The following is a 10,066-nucleotide window of genomic DNA, read 5'->3' as shown; positions in this document are numbered from 1 at the left end:
GCGCCAAACTGTTTACCATGAAAATAGTAATAACAATTAAATTTGATTATGGGACTCGAAAAATACGTGATCTATTTTTATGCTAGTTGTTAAGCAGTTGGTGCTATGTATGTGAAACTTAGAAACGAAATAAGAGTTAAGGATAAGGTGATAAACGGACCGATGGGTTAATTATCGGGGCCTCGAGCTTGTCGATTCGAGGGCCTCGAGGTCGATTCTGGAGCTCGGCTGGGAGCTTTCGAAGGTGGTCGAAGTATGGGTAACAGTTATAATAAAATCAACGAAGGCTCTTTATGGCCAATGATAAGCACTAAATGAAGAACGATGATGAAGATAATAAATGAAAGCAATAATATCGAGAGAATATGTTAGAGAGCAGAGAGAATGTGTTTGTATATTTCGTGAGGAGTAGCTGAAGCAACAGGAGTCTAAAAAATAACAAGGATCCCATTTATATAGGAGGGGAATCCCAACATAAAACAAAATACATTAAATGACAAAAAAGCGGAGATGGGACAACTAGATGACACCCTGATTCAGGGTTAGGGTAGTCCACTAGGCTCTGTCAGTCCTAGTCGAGTACCTTGGGAACTCCCCATTTCTATCATAGCTGTAGTCAACATTGTCCCCAAGTCGAGCGTCGACGATCCTCGAGGGAGGAAACTCGACCATAGCCTTATAGTCTTGAGGCTTCGAGATGATATTCTGAGGTGCCTCGATGATGAGGAATTGGACCCTCTGATTTCACCGTATACAGATATACCTTGGAAATTTGATTTCAAATCACATATTCGAATTCAAACCATTTGAAAGATCCTTACTTGCAACAATGTTTGTTTGGACAACTCACTTTTGGAAATCATTTCTGGGTTTTTGGTTTCTTCTTGTTTTAAAAAAAGAAGGTTGTTGACTTTGCAAATCTGTCTTAATTTCAAACTTCATGAAAATTGTCAGTAATAATAATAAAAGTTGAATAATAGAAGTGATTCAGTAACAACAACATACCTTGTATTATCCAACACCGTGGAGTTTGGGAAGGTTACTGTGTACGCAGACCTTATCCCTACTTTGTGAGGATAGAGAGGTTGTTTCCAAAAGACCCTCGGCTCAGGAAGCAAACAAGCCCGGTGGGACTTGAACCCATTATCGCTTGATTAGAAGTCAAACGCCTTATAGATTAGGCCACAGACGCTTTTGAATAATATAAGTGATTAAAAATTAGAATTAATTACTACTAAGTTGCAATACTACTCTTCCGTTTACCTACATTCTTTAAGGCTTACCTACATTGTTAATATAGCTCTTAGAACTGGAAAAAAATCATTCAGTAAATATCATCAGTGTTATATACATATAAGAACAACAATAAACTTATAAAAGAAATAGAGAAAAAGAAATTGGCTCCTGGTTTGGGCCTGAGAGGAATTAGTTCCAGCAGACAATGAGCGAACAATAACAACTTCAGGTGACTCCAAAGTTCAGGCAAAGAATTTGGGTCTGAGTTCTTTAAGAACTCAGCAGGCCCAATTTATAAACATGCATAAAAACATAGAAGGTTATTAGATATATGGCCGAATATAATATTTAAACATAAGTAACACCAATATAGGCCCAAGACAAAACTGTAATAATCAATAGTAGTTAGGAATGCAAATTAATATGATGTCACACAGAGTAAAGCAATTTACAGTGAAACCTTTATTTCCATTTAACACTAAACCTAAAGACATTAGAAAATGTCAATAGATTAAGGGCTTAAGGTAAAATTCTGTTCATGGACAAGATACCCTTTGGATCCCTAGCGCTTCAAAGTTCACAAGGGTCTCAAGGACCCTGAGTAGTGCTTGTGTCAGGGAGCGTATCTCAACCAGGAACTAAATTCTACTCCTAAATACCCTCAACCACTCACACTTACTCTTCCCTACAGGTTTAAGTGCTAATGAGGCACTCAATGTAAAATCGAATACAACAGTAATGACAACACACAAGGAGATGTACATTTCTTATAATTAACGGTTCAACACCACATATAACATCAAAGATATCATAGTTCTCATACAAGCATGTAATTCACTATCATTTGCTTTAACAGGCTCAAGAATACCAAATGAAGTCATTTGCAGGAAAACATAAGAGAAAAGGGCGCTGACAGAACACTTTGAAAATCCAAACAGCCAGATTATATAATTTAAGAGTAGGGAGGTACATAGTTCAAAAATCTCAAGTCCTGATCTCATTATCCTATCAGCCTATGTTTAAGAATGTATCCCTAGATTAAGTCTCAAACTTCTATTAATTGTACAAGTTGACATTTGCAATTGGAATCCTTAAAGGGTGTTAACAGGAATGCAAGTAAACAGATCATTCTTATGGCATGATTCTTTCTTCAAAAAGCTCTCGACTCCATGCTCATGCTAATCTCACTAGAAGTTAAAGCATATCACTATATTCAAGTATAACAAATAGTGGTAGAAAGTTTATTTTTAAGTTCACAGGTCAAGTCATTTCAGAGATAATGAAAGGGCATACACAATTCATGAGAGCCAAGCAATATTATTTAAGCACAACATAATTATAGGATATTCAAGAGAGAGAGAGATAGAGAAAGAGATAGAGAGAGATAGAAAAAGAGAGAGAGAGAGAGAGAGAGAGAGAGAGAGAGAGAACATACATAGGATACATGTAACGACTCGGCGGTCGTTTTGAGTGTTTTAGTCCCATTCCCCCACTTACTTCGTATTCTATCTCAATTAATGTTATGTGACTTGCCCGAGTAGTTTTTTAGGTCCGGGAATGTTTCAGAATGATTTAGACACTTAGTCTCAAGGCTGGAAGCTTACGTTAAAAAGGTTGACCGGATATTAACTTCTTTGTAAATGGCTTCAGAATGGATTTTTGATGGTTTTGATAGCTCCGTAGGGTGATTTTGGACTTAGGAGTGTGTCTGGATAGTGATTTGGAGGTTCGAAGTTGATTTTGGCTTGAAATGGCGAAAGTTGGAAAATTAGAGGTTTTAGAAATTGAGAAGTTTGACCGAGAGTTAACTTCATGGTTATCAGGCTCAATTTTTGGTTCCGAAAGTTAGAATAGGTCCATTGTATCGTTTATGACTTGTGTGCAAAATATGAGATCAATGGGACGTGGTTTGATAGGCTTCAGCATCGATTGTAGAAGTTGGAATTTTTTAGTTTCGTTATGCTTGAATTGAGGTGCGATTCGTATGATTTAAGGCCTTGAATAAGTTTGTATTATGATTTAGGACGTGTTGGCATAATTTGTTGAGGTCCCGGGGGTATCGGATGGATTTCGAATGGTTAACGGATAAAAACATGACTTGAAGAATTGCTGGAATTTTCCCTACTGGTGTGATCGCACCTGCGAAGGTTTTGATCGCACGTGTGGCTGTCTAAGTGCAGAAGCGTCACTGGGGCTGGCCTGGGGTGCATCGTAGGTTTGAGAAATCATCTTCATCTGCAAGCCCACAGGTGTAAGCAAGGCTCTACCGATGCAGAAAAAATGGAAGGGGAACCGGGTTTCACAGAAGCGGAGGAATTTACGCAGGTACGACTCCATCGAAGCGGAGTCTAGTCCGCAGAAGTGAAGGCAACGTACTTTATAGGCAACCGTAGAAGCAGAGATTTTTATTGCACCGCGAAGCCACCGATGCGGCTAAGTTGGTCACATGTGTGAAGGGCTCTGGAAAGAATATATTCTAGTGGGTTACGAGATTTTGGCATTTTTTGACATTTCAAGCTCGGACTAAGGAAATTTTTGAGAGGGGTTTCGAAGGGTTGACTTTTGAGTTGACTTTTTGACTTTTGATTAAGAACTTGGAATTTTCATATGGAATTGATTCCTATAGCTTAAGTTGATTGTATCGTATTGTTTGTGGCTAGATTCGAGGTATTCAGATGTTGTTTCGTGAGGAAAGGGCTTGTTGGAGTAGAGTTTTGCACGACTTGTGGTAAGTAAGACTTCTAAACTTGGATAAGAGGGTATAAATCCTTGAATTGTGTGTTATATGATCAATGTTTAGGTGACTCACGTGCTAGGTGACGAGCGTGTGGGTGTGCACCGTAGGAATTGTGACTTGGTCCATTACTTGGAACTGTACAGTTGAATAACCTTGTTGTTATCCATATATTCTCCATGTGTTAGAGAAGTTTAGCTGTGATCCATGTTAGAAATTATTGTTAGGCTATATACTAGTATTGTTGGGACCTGCAGAGGTCGTACTGCTGTAAAATTACTTGCTTAATTTGAAATTATGTACTCAATCACATGTATCATCCGTATATCATATCTCAGTCTCTGTTGCCATTTATTGATACTTTATATCATTATTGTTCGGGCTGATTTTCATGACATTGTGAGCCCGAGAGACTGGAGAGATTGGTGACTGAGTGAGGCCGAGGGCCTAATTGTGAGGATATTTATGGGATCGGTCTGCACGCTGCAACATGCTTTATTGATTCATGTCATGATTGGCTTATTATAGTGCTTGTGTTACGACCCAAACCGATGGGTTGTGCCGAGTTCCCGAGTCCTACCCTTCGAACACCCATAAGCATGAGACAAAGATATAAACATGAATAATATCTGTTGAATTACGAGAATAACGTGCGTGAGGAAAACCTGTCCAAAAGACATATATACATATACGTGCAGAATATGTAGGGTGAGCCGACAAGGCCACATACCACTCAACTATACATAACTGTCTACAAACCTCTAACAAAAATACAACTGTACAAAAACGGGACTGAGCCACGTCATACCCATATATGTATACAATCATATCGTACAAATATCAAAAGCAGCTCCGGATCAAGTGGAGCACGCCAACTCTCGCTGGTCAAGGATCCTAAGAAGGGGAACCGTCAGCTTGCCTACCTGCACCTCCGAGCATGAAACACAGGCCCCGAAAAATAGGGCGTCAGTACACATAATGTACTGAGTATGTAAGGCATGAAAATTAGTACATAAAAGACATAGATGAAACATAGAATAAAGAAATCCACCTGTAAGTCTGAATAACTTTATAAATTCTGCAACATTATAGTGCCATGCATATGCATATAAATGTCGTGTCATGCATAGGTATAGGTGTACATAACATCATCAAGCCTCTGAGGGCATCCCATCATATCGTCTCGGCCACTGTGGGCAAAATCATTAACATATGCCAATTGATCAGGTGGTGGTGCGTATATAACGCCGTAACCTTTTCCCATATCCCATATACATATGTATACATATAAATATGCGTATATAACGCCATCTTGTCATGGGTCAATGTACATGTATAAATGAATGAAATACATGAAAATATGTTAATAATCTAAATATTCCTTTCGAATAAACTTTATTAACTGCGTATTATTCTGATACCCGTGAACAGAAGATATAATAATATGTCACATGGGGAATCAAGAACACAGAGACCCCTAGTATTTCTATTAATAGAGTTATTATAAAAACTGTGCATTTACTCGTTCCTTCTGTATAACTTGGATCATGCCAAAAAGAAAGAAGGGATAGCCTTAACATACGTGGAGTATGGAAAAATCTGTATGATGTTCTTGGAAAAGTATGCACCGTACTCCTTTAGAACCGCAAAATTTTACGTTGCTAAGGTGCTAATAATTCCTGTTAAAATTGTTTGGTTGCAAGAAATTTGTTGAAAACTTGGAGGAATTTCTAACGCCTGATTGTAAGGTTTTTGGTATTTGAAGATATTAGATATGAAGTGCTTTGTTACTAAGTTTGCCAAAGCTTCATATCAGATTGGTATTGAAATGTTGGAAAAGTTACTACTTTGCCAAAGCTCCACATTTGATTAGTACTGAAAATGTTAGTGTTTGAGAATGACATGTGGTTTTGTATTCAAAATTCTAGAATGAAGTGTCTTGAAATCACTATATTATGTTGCCACCTAAACACAAATGACCAAGAGTTATTTGTTTGGTTAGTGTCTTGCTGCCACGTGGCGGTGGGGAGGGGTTTTAATCTTATCCCATAACCAATTAATTAATTAGGCAATGTTTCATTATCCGATAATTAACCAATTACCCACATAATTAAAAATTATCTCAATTTACTTAAAATTCTACTCATTTTTAATATACTTTATACATCATACTATCACGGTGTACGTTGTATGGTACTAGTCCATAAATATCGGGTATTATAGCTTGGACCATATTTTATCCAAAATCGACAACCTTCAACGAAACTTATTTTCTTTAATTCGTGTACCATTTATCCTTCATGACACTTACTTATCGCTTGTTATAAATAACATAAATACGTTAACCTTAAGATAATATCATCCCCCTAGTCTATGTGAATTAATTGAAGACAAAATTTTAACGTACGAGAAACGCGAGATGTAACATCCTTCCCCTCTTAGAAACATTCGTCTTCGAATGTTTACTCTTAGATACTTTTGGGAGAATTTTCCAGAGTCTCCTCCGTACACTAGACTAAAATCACCCTGAGGACCTATTGGCTTGAAACGGGCTGTGCTGAGGTATCCCACCTCGAGCTATATCTCAAGTTTGAAATGGGTGGGGGTATTTAGACTTCATTTCTTCCTCCGCTTCCCCGGTCATCTCTTCCACATTTTTGCTTTTCCATAAAACCTTTACGGAGGCTACCTCTTTGGTCCGTAGCTTGCGGATTTGTCGATCTAGGATGGCAACTGGAATTTTCTCATATGACGAGTCCTCTGTAATCTGTACATAATCCATGGACACCACTCATGTGGGATCGCCAATGCAATTTCGTAATATAGATACGTTAAAAAATAGATGAACAGACTCCTATTCTGAGGATAATTCTAACTCATAAGCTACTTGGCCCACTCTCCGAATGATCCTTTAAGGCCCAATATACCATGGGCTAAGTTTGCCTTTCTTGCCAAACCTCATCACACCCTTCATAGGTGACACCTTTAAGAATACCTAGTCATTAACCCCGAACTCTAAATCTTATCGCCGCACGTCAGAATATGACTTCTGACGACTCTGAGCTGTCAACACCCAATAGTCACTCCCGGATAAGCTTTACTTTTTCTATGGCCTGCTGAACCAGGTCTGGCCCATTCCCAGATTCTCCAACATCAAACCATCCTATAGGAGATCTGCACCTGCGCCCATACAAAGCCTCGAACGGAGCCATCTGGATACTGGAGCGGTAACTGTTATTATATGCAAACTTGATAAGAGATAGATGTTCATCCCAACTTCTTTTAAAATCCAACACACATGCTCATAACATATCCTCGAGCGTCTGAATTGTGCGCTCGGTCTGTCCATCAGTTTGTGAGTGAAAAGCTATGCTAAGATTCCTAGACCTATCTGATATAACATCCAACAATGTGCTGTAAACTGGGCCCCACGGTTAGATATAATAGATATTGGTACTCCGTGTGGCCACACTATCTCATTAATATATATATCTTTGCATAATCTTCTACTGTATATAGATCAAACCGGTAGGAAATAAGCTGATTTTGTGAGCCTATCGGCTATTACCTATATGGAATCGAACTTACGATGAGAATGAGGTAAACCCGTGATAAAGTCCATGTTTATCGCCTCCTATTTCCATGTCGGGAACTCTATAGTCTGCATTAGCCCTCCGGGCTTCTGGTCCTCTACCTTCACCTACTGGCAATTAGGACACTGAGCGACAGATTCAGAAATGTTCTTCTTCATATTGTTCCACTAGTAGACATCCTTAATGTCATGATACATCTTCGTCGACCCAAGGTGAATAGAGTAGCACGAATAATATGCCTCTGACATAATCTTGTCTCGTAGCCCTCCTACGTCTGGAACACACAGACGACCCCTATATCTGAGAACTCCATCTCCCTTGAGCTCTAACAACGACTTCTTCTGCTGCGGAACTCGCTCTCTCAGCTCGACCAACTCTGGGTCCTCGTACTGCCTCTCATTTACTTAAGCTATGAGAGATGATTTTACAGTATTTTGGAGTACAACACCACCATTGCCAGAGTCTACTAACCGAACCCCAAACAAGCCAATTGATGATCTCTCTAGTTAGTTGTCATCTCTCAGCCTCTACATATGCTAAGATACCAATAGATCGGCGACTTAAAGCATCTGCTACAACATTAGATTTCCCTGGATGGTAGAGAATGTTAACATCGTAATCTTTCAATAACTCAAGCCATCGCCTCTGTCGCAAATTCAACTCTTTTTGCTTGAAGATATATTGTAGGCTTTTATGATCTGTGAATACATCAACATGAACACCATATAAATAATGCCGCCATATCTTAAGTGCATGAACAACCGCAGCTAACTTGAGGTCGTGGGTCGGATAATTCTGCTCGTGCTTCCTTAACTGCCTTGAAGCATACATAATTACCTTTCCCATGTTGTATCAAGACACATCCTAACCCGACATCTGAGGCATCACAATACATGGCATAACCATCTGGTCCCTCTAGAAGTGCTAGAACCGGCGCTGAAGTCAATCTGTTTTTAAGCTCCTGGAAACTCTGCTTGCAAGAATCAGTCCACTGAAACTTAGCTCTCCTTTGAGTTAACTTACATCGGTATTCTATTTTTTTTACAATTCATGAAATTCCCCCTTTCGAAGGCCCAAACTTCATCCTTCATCTATCACGATTATGCCCCTTATTCCACTACCAGGGCAACATTCCATCTCTTCTAAATGCTACTAGTCTTAGACTCCTTTGAGTTTATTCAGGCTATACTAAGCCTTCTATAACTTAGAGAGACCATCGACTCTCTTATGAGCTTAACCCCAAGGACTTATCCATTCTCATCACCTTTTCACTCATCTTTTTTTATATTTCCTCAAACCTTGTCTCTCTACCATACTTTAGCTTGCCACCTACACATATTTATTTGTATATGTACTTATTTGCAACCTTCCTTCAACTTGCTTGCACCATATATTTCCTTATGTTATTCTGGAACATCAAGCGAGACATCACCTACCACTCGAGCACTTTTGTCAAAGGTTCTAAAAAAGAAGAAAATTCCTTTACAAGTTTCCTGTAATAACCTGTCAAATGAAGAAAGCTACAAACCTCCGTCGGTGTCGTGGGTCTAGGTCAAGTCTTTAATGCCTCAATCTTTTGTGTATTAACCCGAATACCTTCACCTGAAATAATATACCCAATGAAAGCTACATAATTCAACCAGAATTCATATTTAGAGAATTTTGCATACAACTTTCCTATTTTTTTGTAAAACTTTGAGCACAGTATGCAAATGATCTGCTTGCTTAGTCTCTGAAAAAGATTACACCAATATATCATCAAATAATGGTGGGATCTCCAAAAGAGCAGAAACATCAATATATATATATATATGGAAAAAACAGTGACGATCCGCCTGCCTCAAAGCCGATTAAAAACACTGGCATATATCACCAAATCGCCTCAACAGCTTGGCAATCATGTCGTACATTTGGCGACGCCATGTAATGATTTGAGAACGGAAATCCCTGTATCATCACCAGTCCCAAGGTGGTACCCGACCTCGAGGACCTCCATCAAAGAAAAGCCAGGCTCCGGGAAGTCAATAATATCATCTCCAGTCCCGATGTGGTACCCGACCTTGAGGACCTCCATCAAAGAAAAGTTAGGCTCTAAAAAGCCAGCGCCATCATCGCAAGTCCCGAGGTGGTACCCGACCTCAAGGACCTCCATCAGAAAAAAGAGATAGGCTCCAAGGGAATAAACATTCAAGCTCCACCCATATGGGCTTGATCCCAGGGTACCATCTAAATTCGGACAAACCTTCTTCCGGGATATATCTACAACGCCTTAAGGCTATCTAAGCTAGGTTTAAAGCAAGTCTCCAGGTGGTACAGATTTGAACGAACCTCCACTCTGGGACTGCCCTCAAAAGCTCAAAGGTAGTCCCTATCCTCAGATCTCTGAGCAAATTTCCTCGAATACTACTGTAGGGCCTATGTGATAAATCACGGTCTAGAGGCTCGAAGCGTTGCTTTCATTCAACTCAAAGTAAGGGCCCCGACGACCCGAGTTTATCGGTTC

This window comes from Nicotiana tabacum, chromosome 22 (genome assembly GCF_000715075.1).
Source record: "Nicotiana tabacum cultivar K326 chromosome 22, ASM71507v2, whole genome shotgun sequence".
In the NCBI taxonomy this organism is placed as follows: Eukaryota; Viridiplantae; Streptophyta; class Magnoliopsida; order Solanales; family Solanaceae; genus Nicotiana; species Nicotiana tabacum.
Note: the sequence above shows the minus strand (reverse complement) of the source record.